The sequence below is a fragment of the Mesoplodon densirostris genome, chromosome 14 (assembly GCF_025265405.1).
Source record: "Mesoplodon densirostris isolate mMesDen1 chromosome 14, mMesDen1 primary haplotype, whole genome shotgun sequence".
Lineage (NCBI taxonomy): Eukaryota > Metazoa > Chordata > Mammalia > Artiodactyla > Ziphiidae > Mesoplodon > Mesoplodon densirostris.
Genome location: NC_082674.1, coordinates 31322573 through 31331823, shown reverse-complemented (window position 1 = coordinate 31331823; position 9251 = coordinate 31322573).

The window sequence follows — 9251 nt, the reverse complement described above, 5'->3', positions numbered from 1 at the left end:
ATATAAATATAAATATAAATATAATATAAAGACTCCACACAAAAACTATTAGAACTGATAAACGAATTTAGCAAGGTAGCGGGATGCAAGATTAACATACAGAAATTGGCTGCATTTAGTGCACTTTACATTAACAATGAAATATCAGAAAGAGAATGTAAACAAACAATGCCTTTTAAAATCACAACCAAAAAGAAAAAAAAATACTTAGGAATAAACCTCAGCAAGGAGGTGAAAGAATTTCATGCTGAGAACTACAAAACATTAATAAAGGAAATTAAAGATGATTCAAAGAAATAGAAAGATATCCCATGCTCTTGGATTGGAAGAATTAATATTGTTAAAATGGCCATACTACCCAAAGCAATCTACAGATTTAATGTGATCCCTATTAAATTACCCAGGACATTTTCACAGAAATAGAACAAATAATACTAAAATTTATATGGAACTATAAAAGACCCAGAATTGCCAAAGCAATGCTGAGGAAAAACAACAGAGCAGGAGGCATAACCCTCCCAGACAGACTTCAGATAATATTACAAGGCTACAGTAATCAAAACAGCATGGTATTGGCACAAAAACAGACATACAGATCAATGGAACAGAATAGAGAGCCCAGAAATAAACCCACACACCTATGGACAATTAATCTTCAAGAAAGGAGGCAGGAATATACAATGGGGAAAAGACAGTCTCTTCAGGAAGTGGTGTTGGGAAAGATGGACAGCTGCAAATAAATCAATGAAGTTAGAACACACCCTCACACCATACACAAAAATAAACTCAAAATGGCTTAAAGACCTATATATAAGACAAGACACCATAAAACTCCTAGAAGAGAACATAGTCAAAAGATTCTCTGACATAAATCGTAGCAATGTTTTTTTAGGTCAGTCTCCCAAGGCAATAGAAATAAAAACAAAAATAAACAAATGGGACAATCAAACTTAGCTTTTGCATAGCAAATGAAACCATAAACAAAAAGACAACCTACAGACTGGGAGAAAATATTTGCAAATGATGCAACCGACAAAGCATTAATTTCTAAAATATACAAACAGCTCTCACAACTCAATAACAAAAAAACAAACAACCCAATCAAAAAATGGGCAGAAGACCTAAATAGACATTTCTCCAAAAAAGACATACAGATGGCCAAGAGGCACATGAAAAGCTCAACATCGCTAGTTATTAGAGAAATGTAAATCAAAACTACAGTGAGGTACCACCTCACACCGGTCAGAATGGCCATCATTAAAAAGTCTACAAATAAATGCTGGAAAGGGTGTGGAGAAAAGGGAACCCTCTTGCACTGTTGGTAGCAATGCATTGGGCTGGCCGAAAAGTTCATTCGGGTTTTTCCATAACATCTTACAGAAAAACCGGAATGAACTTTTTGGCCAACCCAATAAATTGGTGCAGCTGAGACAGGCTGGGACCTGGGTCCCTTTGCTGCAGTGCTTGTACCTGGACAAACATCTCCTCAAGCCAAAAAATACAAAGAAATTATAAGGGACTAAAAATAACTGAGTGTATGTGCAATTGGGGCAAATTACAAACGACAAGATACAGAAAGACTGAAAGAACCCAAATGCCATTTCTGAAGAGCCTGGAGCAAAAGCAGAGTACTGTGCCTGCCCCCTGCACACCCACCACCAAAGGGGTGGGCAGACCACCTAAGCCAGCCCTCCGGCCCGACCCCTGGTCCTGCTCCTGTCCTCACCCCATAGAAGGGACCAGCTCGCACCCCTCAGGGAGCAAGCAACGGAACATGTTACTTGTTTTCACTCTCCTGCTGCAGCAGGAGCCCCAGTACAGCCTTGCCTGGATTTCTTTTCTGGCCTCTTGTCAATTTCCACTGATTAAGGAGGCCAAGAACCCTGGTCGGTAACATACTTTGTGATGACAGCTTGCAGGGACAATTGTCCCCTTCCCAGGAGAGGATCTGGGCACCTCCAGGACGACCAAATGCAGTTTCCCCATGGGTGACAAGTGGCTGCCTGAGCCTCTTGTTTCAGCATCACCACATTTGGTAGGTCTGCCTTCCTGGCCCCTGAGGGCCTCAGTGCCCTCATTCAGGCAACGCTTTCTCCCTCCCCTTTGTCCTTTTTCCCTCACCACTTTCCCCTCCCCTTTGTCTCCTTTTCTCTCTCCTGAATCTGCTTCTCCTCTCTCTGTCCTCTCTTACTTCTATCCTTCCGAGAGAGTGGACATCAGGCAGCCACAGCATCACTCCTCTCAGCCTGTGAGACCTGCTCCCTCTGGCAGGTAACAGCTCATGCTGGCAGGTGACAAGCAGAGCCGTGACAGGCTCGCCTGGCACTTTGCAGATCTCGGTCCAGCAGTCTCTCCCTGATGGGAGACTTCGGGGAGTAATAGATTTTGAAACCTCATATTGTGTAGTGGCTGGAAGTCCGATTGACCCAATATTCTCATCTTTATTTTCCTGCCACCAAGAGAAGTCCCACTGGGAATGGGCTGAAAAGGCAGATTTCTATATACTGGTGTATGCGTGGCTGAGTCCCACCTGTGGGTCAGAGTCCCACAGACTACGTACAGCTGGCTGGTTTGGTACCTGAATAGACATCCACAGGGGGCGGGTTGAAAGGGCAATCTTTCTCTTTTTCAGTCTTTTCTGTCCCTCTTCCCTTTACCTCTCCCTTGGTCCTCACCCCTAAAATCCCACCTCCTTTATCCTAAAGGCTTCTTGTCTCTGTCTTTAAGTTTCTGTCCCTGGCGTCTTTGTTTTATGTAGTTTTGTCTGTCCAAATGCTCCTGCAAGTCTCGCCAAAATTGTGGGCAGGGTGGATCATTTAATCCTTGAAATACAAACACAGCCCACATTGCCCAAGCTCTAGCCTTGGGTTACTTGGTGGGATTTTAAAGAGGAAAAACTAAATAAGTAAATAAATAAGAGGAGCTTGCACCTCTCTCCTCTGCATTTGCAGTGTAACTATTCTGCCTGGGCTCTCAGGAACTACCTGATCCATCTGTAGCCTCCCAGACTGAGGGGGGAAAAGAAAGAGGCTTTTAAAATTCAAGCAGGAAAACTAGATCTCTGGTTCTGTCTTTATGTAAAAACTAACTTGTAAATGATGAGCTGTATTTAATTGGCTTAAAGGAAATTGAGTGCTTATATACATTCTCAGAAATATAAAAGAAACTCACCAGAAAACATTTCAGGTTCATGTGATCTGGGAAATAGTCAATATTAAATGAATATCTGGTATTAAATCTAGCTTGAGCTTATGGGTTTAATTAATACAGACCTGTCTTTAGAGTCATCAACATTAAGTATAATACTTTTAATGTACCTAGGGTTACTGGAAGTCAATAAGTGCATATTGTTTATGTTATAAAATCTGTCAACAAGGAGAATAACCTGATACGGTTAAACTTTTAAGTAAGTATAACCGGGATAAGAATTTTTTGGTAAATTCTATAGGAGTAATTATATTTTGGAAATGTCCATCTAAAATAGTCTCTGCAGATTTTGGTAACTTGAAACTAAATTAAATTAAATGATAGAAATTCACTGAATAAATATCCAGGCCATTTCAAATAAGATGAAATACTGGAACATTAATTGTTGAACAGGTCTAAATTTACCTACTTTTGTCTTCTTGTGAGAGGGAAACTAAAGATGTTTGTGGGACTTCCCTGGTGGTCCAGTGGCTAAGACTCCACGCTTCCATGGCAGGGGGTGCGGGTTCAATCCCTGGTCTGGGAACTAAGATCCTGAATGCCGTATGGCCAATCAATAAATAAAGATGTTTGGGTTTATTAGACACGTGTCTTGTACCACATACTACATTGAGGAAATTGTGCTTTGGGATGATGCATGTTTCTAGAGGTTATGGGATATTCCAGTCAGGGAATGCTAATGTAAAAGACAGTTCATGGTTGCTTAAGGAAAGTAGCATGTATGTTTTCAAGAAAAGAAGGTATGAGGAATATTTTGTTAAAAGAAAAAGGGTGATTTTGCCCTAGAGCTCGTTATTTCTGAATGGGAAAAGAATAAGGGAGAAAATATGGCTAGAGAAAGTTGCAGAAGGTTTGTGGAAAAGGAACATTGGGAAAATAACTTTTATGTGGTCAGGACTTTCTAAGTTTGGATTAAATTTAATTAGGTAAATGGATTTTATTAACAGTAGGCTGGTGCAAGACTGGATTTGGTTTCTCTCTTGTAAGAGAACAAAGTTTTTCCTGGAATGCTGCTTTTGATAACAGAAGGCGTGAGTTCCTGTGACAAGTTTAGGGATGACTTTATCAGGCTGGGGTTGACATTCTCTCTTACCTGGCAGGACATCATGGTTATTCTGGCCCACTGTTGCACCTCGGATGAAAAGGAGCGTTTGTTGAGAAAGGCCAGGGAACACACAGATGGCATACTGGCCACCAATCCACACCACCAAATTTATCAGGTGGATGGGAATGCAATCCCAGAACATGACCCACACTGGGACTCTGAAGACTGTGCAGGCCAGGCTAGTACTTGTCTATCAGAGGGAATGAAAAGGTGTATGGTGAAGCCTGTAAATTATGATAAGGTCCAAGAGGTTACACAAGAAAAAAAACCAAAACAAAAAACCGGCAGTCTTCCTGAGCCAGGTGACAGAGGCATTCAGGAAGTACACGAATACATAACCTCAGTCCACAGAAGGGAGGAGACTACTGGCCATGCATTTTGTCATCCAGGTTACTCTCCTGATATCAGGAGGAAATTACAAAAGCCTGAGGCTGGGTCCCAAACACTGCTGTCAACCGTGGTAGAGGAGGCCTTCAGGGTCTGTAACAACCGAGACTTAATGGAGGAGGCCAATAAGGATAAGAGGCTAATAAAGAAAACATAGTTTTTGGCTGCTCTGATTTACCCACCACCCCGAGGGGACCCTGGAGGGCCGAGAAGACTGGACAGACCACCAAGAAGCCGCCTGGACCCAAACCAGTGTGCCTTTTGTTGGAAGGAGGGACAGTGGAAGGGGAAATGTCCTGAGCACCCTCCTGTGGGATTGGGCAACCCCAACTGGCCCCAGTTCCTTGTGAATCTCTCAAATGAGAGATTCCCGCACACCGACTGACGGGACCTGAGTGGCTGCCCGGCTCCAGATCCCACTCGATCCACCCTCATCACTCCAGCGGGGCCTCAGGTCACCCTCAACGTGGCAGGTAGGAGAACTGACTTTCTTGTAGACACTGGAGCCACCTGCTCTGTTCTGACTTGGCCGGCTGGGCCCCTCTCCAACCGGGACTGTACTGTGCCGGGAGTTGATGGACAGACAAAGGTAGGACGATTTACATCTCCCCACGCCTGTGGAATCCAGTCCATTATTATTCTCACTCCTTTTTGTATACGCCAGAATGCCCTGCCCCTCTCGTCAGGAAAAATTTGCTAAACAAGTTAGGAGGTAGAATATTCTTAGGCCATGGCGAAGTCCAAGGAGGTATTCCAAAATATAAGTCCAAGGAGAATTCAAACAGAGAATGCATCTATCAGTAGCCCCAGATGACCCACCTGCTGGCCATCAAAATATTCCAAGACATCCCTCAAGAAATTAGAAAACAAGTAGATCCTGCAGTTTGAGATACCTCAGGGCCAGGAAGGGCAAAACGTGTTCCCCCAATAGAAATAAGGTTAAGGCCTGGGGGAAAATACCCCTGGAAGAGACAATATCCTTTAAAGCCTGAAGCCCTGAGGGGAATCCAACCGCTGCTCAAATTCCTAAAACACGGACTCATTAGGCCCTGCCAATCCCCTTACAACACCCCAATCCTCCCCATTCAGAAGCCTCACAAGGAATATCAGTTTGTGCAAGACTTACGAGCGGTGAATGAGGCCGTTATCCTTATACACCCACTGGTACCAAACCCATACACCCTTCTTGTCCAAGTCCCGGGAAGCGCTCAGTATTTCTGTTTTGGACCTCACGGGTGCATTTTTCTGTATTCCCCTATATCCAGACTCTCAATACCTTTTTGCCTTTGAATGGAGGAACGCTGACACCCTGGAGGCTACCCGATATACCTGGACAGTGCTTCCACAGGGATCTCCAGACAGCCCCCATCTTTTTGGGAACGTGTTAGTAAGGGAACTGAGGGAACTGGGCCTTGAGAAGGGAACTCTGCTTTAATATGTTGATGATTTATTGATAAGGAGTGAGACCAAACAAGATTCAGATCAAAATACTGTTAGGGTCCTAAATTTTCTGGCAAAACGGGGATATAAATTTTCCCCAACCAAGGCTCAGATCTCACAGCAACAGGTTCAATATTTAGGTTTTGTTTTGACCCCACAGGCATGAACCCTGGTCATAGATGGAAAAACAGCAATTAGTGCATTACCATCTCCAACCACAAAGAGGCAATTCTGAGCCTTTCTTGGGATGGCTGGGTTCTGTCGTAGTATCTGGATTCCAAAGTATGGCCTTATAGCTAAACCCCTACGTGAGGCTCTAAAGGGAAAAGAAAGGGAGCCCTTTCAGTTGAATAAGGACCATCAGCAGGACTCTGAAACTCTAAAGACTGAGTTGAGTGGAGCACCACCACTGGGGCTTCCAAATTTGGACAAGCCCTTTACCTTATATGTTCATGAGAGGTCAGGGACGGCACTAGGAGTCCTGTCCTGACCCAAAAGCTGGGACCGGATCAGAGACCAGTGGCTTGCTGTTCAAAACAATGGACTCAGTAGCCCTGGGATGGCCAAGCTGTCTGCAGGCGGTAGCAGCCACAACCCTGTTGGTTAATGAGGCTTCCAAGCTCACTCTGGGACAACACTCAGATGTATTAAGCCCTCATCAGGTACCAACTGTGCTGGAAGTCAAAGGACAACATTGGTTGACTGGAGGATGGTTAACAAGATATCGGGCCCTCATAATGGACACCCCCGACATTGCCTTAAAGGTGTGCCAAATGCTGAACCCGGCAACTCTGCTTCCATCGGTCGACAGTGAAGCCCTACTGCATCAGTGTACAGAGACCAGAGAACAAACGTACTCCAGCAGGTCTGATCTTCTAGATGAACCTCTTAACAGCCCTGAGGTTGAATGGTTTACTGGTGGGAGCAGTTTTATAGAGAGAGGAACCCAAAAGGCGGAGTGTGCCATAGTTAGTTTAGATGAAGTCATAAAAGCCAAGACCCTGCCACCCCAGACGTTGGCCCAGAAGGCTGAACTTATTGCATTAATGAGAGCTTTGCAATTAGAGAAGGATAAGCAATTAAATATTTTTACTGACTCTAAATATGGGTTCCACGTGCTACATGCTCATGCTGCCATTTAGAAAGAAAGAGGAATGTTAACCACCTGATATTCCCCCATAAAACAAAGATTCGTTTCTGGCTCTTTTAGAAGCAGTGCAGGGGCTTCCCTGGTGGCGCCGTGGTTAAGAATCCGCCTGCCAATGCAGGGGACATGGGTTTGAGCCCTGCTCCGGGAAGATCCCACATGCCGTGGAGCAACTAAGCCCGTGGGCCACAACTACTGAGCCCACGTGCCACAACTACTGAAGCCTGAGCACCTAGAGCCTGTGCTCCGCAGCAAGAGAAGCCACCGCAATGAGAAGTCTGCGCACCGCAATGAAGAGTAGCCCCGGCTCGCCGCAACTAGAGAAAGCCCACACACAGCAATGAAGACCCAACGCAGCCAAAAATAAATAAATAGATAAATAGATAAATAAAATTTTAAAGTTAAAAAGAAAAAAAAGAAAAGAAGCAGTGCAGCTTCCGACTCAGGTAGCAGTAATCCACTGTAGGAGCCATCAGATGGATGGAGCCTTTGTGAGCCGAGGGAACAGCAAAGCTGATCAAACTGCAAAACAGGAAGCTCGATTGCAGGAGCCTGAGCAAGTTATGGCCCTAGTGATCGGCCCCCCTGAAGTCCCTAGTCTCCCCCAGTACTCCTGAGCAGAAAATGCTGAGAAATGGGGCTATGAGAAAGGAAGCACAGGCTGGTATAAAAAGGAGGATAAGGTTCTAATCCCTGAGGCCCAACAATGGAAACTTACTAAGAGTTTACATGATGCCACCCTCTATGGGAGGAATAAGGCTTGATACAAAAGGCTTTTTCAGGGAAGGGGCTTAAAAGAACAGTAAAACAAGTAATGCTTGCCTGTGATTTATGTGCGCATAATAACACAGGCCCATCCAACACCCCCTTCATTACTCAGGCCAGAGAGACATATCCGGGGGAAGACTGGAAGCTAGATTTATCAATAAATCATCAACATATTAAAGCAGAGTTCCCTTCTCAAGGCCCAGTTCTCTCAGTTCCCAAATGCCCCCACAATCAGGACATAAATATCTTCTAGTGTTAGTTGATACTTTCACGGAATGGGTTGAAGCTTTCCCCACCTGATCTGAAAAGGCTATGGATGTAAGTCCCTTCTAAAAGGTTATGGAAATCTGTAAGTCCCTTTTTCTTTATTTAAAGAAACAATTCTTTGGTTTGGACTTCCAAAGTTCCTGCAGAGCAATAACGGGCCCTCTTTTATAGCTGAAATTACACAGGGGCTCACAACGGCTCTAGGGATAGATCACACTTCTTGGCAGGCCCAGTCTTCAGGGAAGGTAGAGAAAATGAACCATACTTTAAAGAAAAGCATAGCAAAGCTCTGCCAAGAAACTCATGCTTCCTGGACCAACTTGCTTCCTATTGCACTCCTCAGGTCCGTGTAGCCCCCAGGAGTGGTCTGAGACTCAACCCATTTGAAATGACCTATGCAAGGCCTTTCCTTACTACTAACATTCTACTGGGTGAGGAAGTGAACCAGGTGCTGAGATATATTACTAATTTAGGACAAGTTCAGAAGGTAATCCAGGACTAGGCCCACAAGGCACTGCCAGCTCCCAATAAAAATACAGATGAAGGAGCATTTCCTTCACAAATGAACCCCGAGGATCCAGTTCTTCTTAAAACCTGGAAAGACAGGTCCCCCAAAGACCAAATATTGCCAAAATGGAAGGGCCCCTATAAAGTAATTTTAGACACCCTCACTGCTATCAAACTGCAAGGGATATCTAGCTGGGTACATTTGTCCAGACTAAAGCTTTTACCTCCAGAAACCCTGCGGGTCACAACAGAAGAACAATACACCTATAAGCCAGCGGGAAATCTTAGATACCTATTCAAAAGACAGGCACCGGGACTTCCCTGGTGGTCCAGTGGTTGGGACTTCGCTTTCCAATGCAGGGGGTGCGGGTTCGATCCCTGGTCGGGGAGGTAAGATCCCACATGCCTCGTGGCCAAAAATCT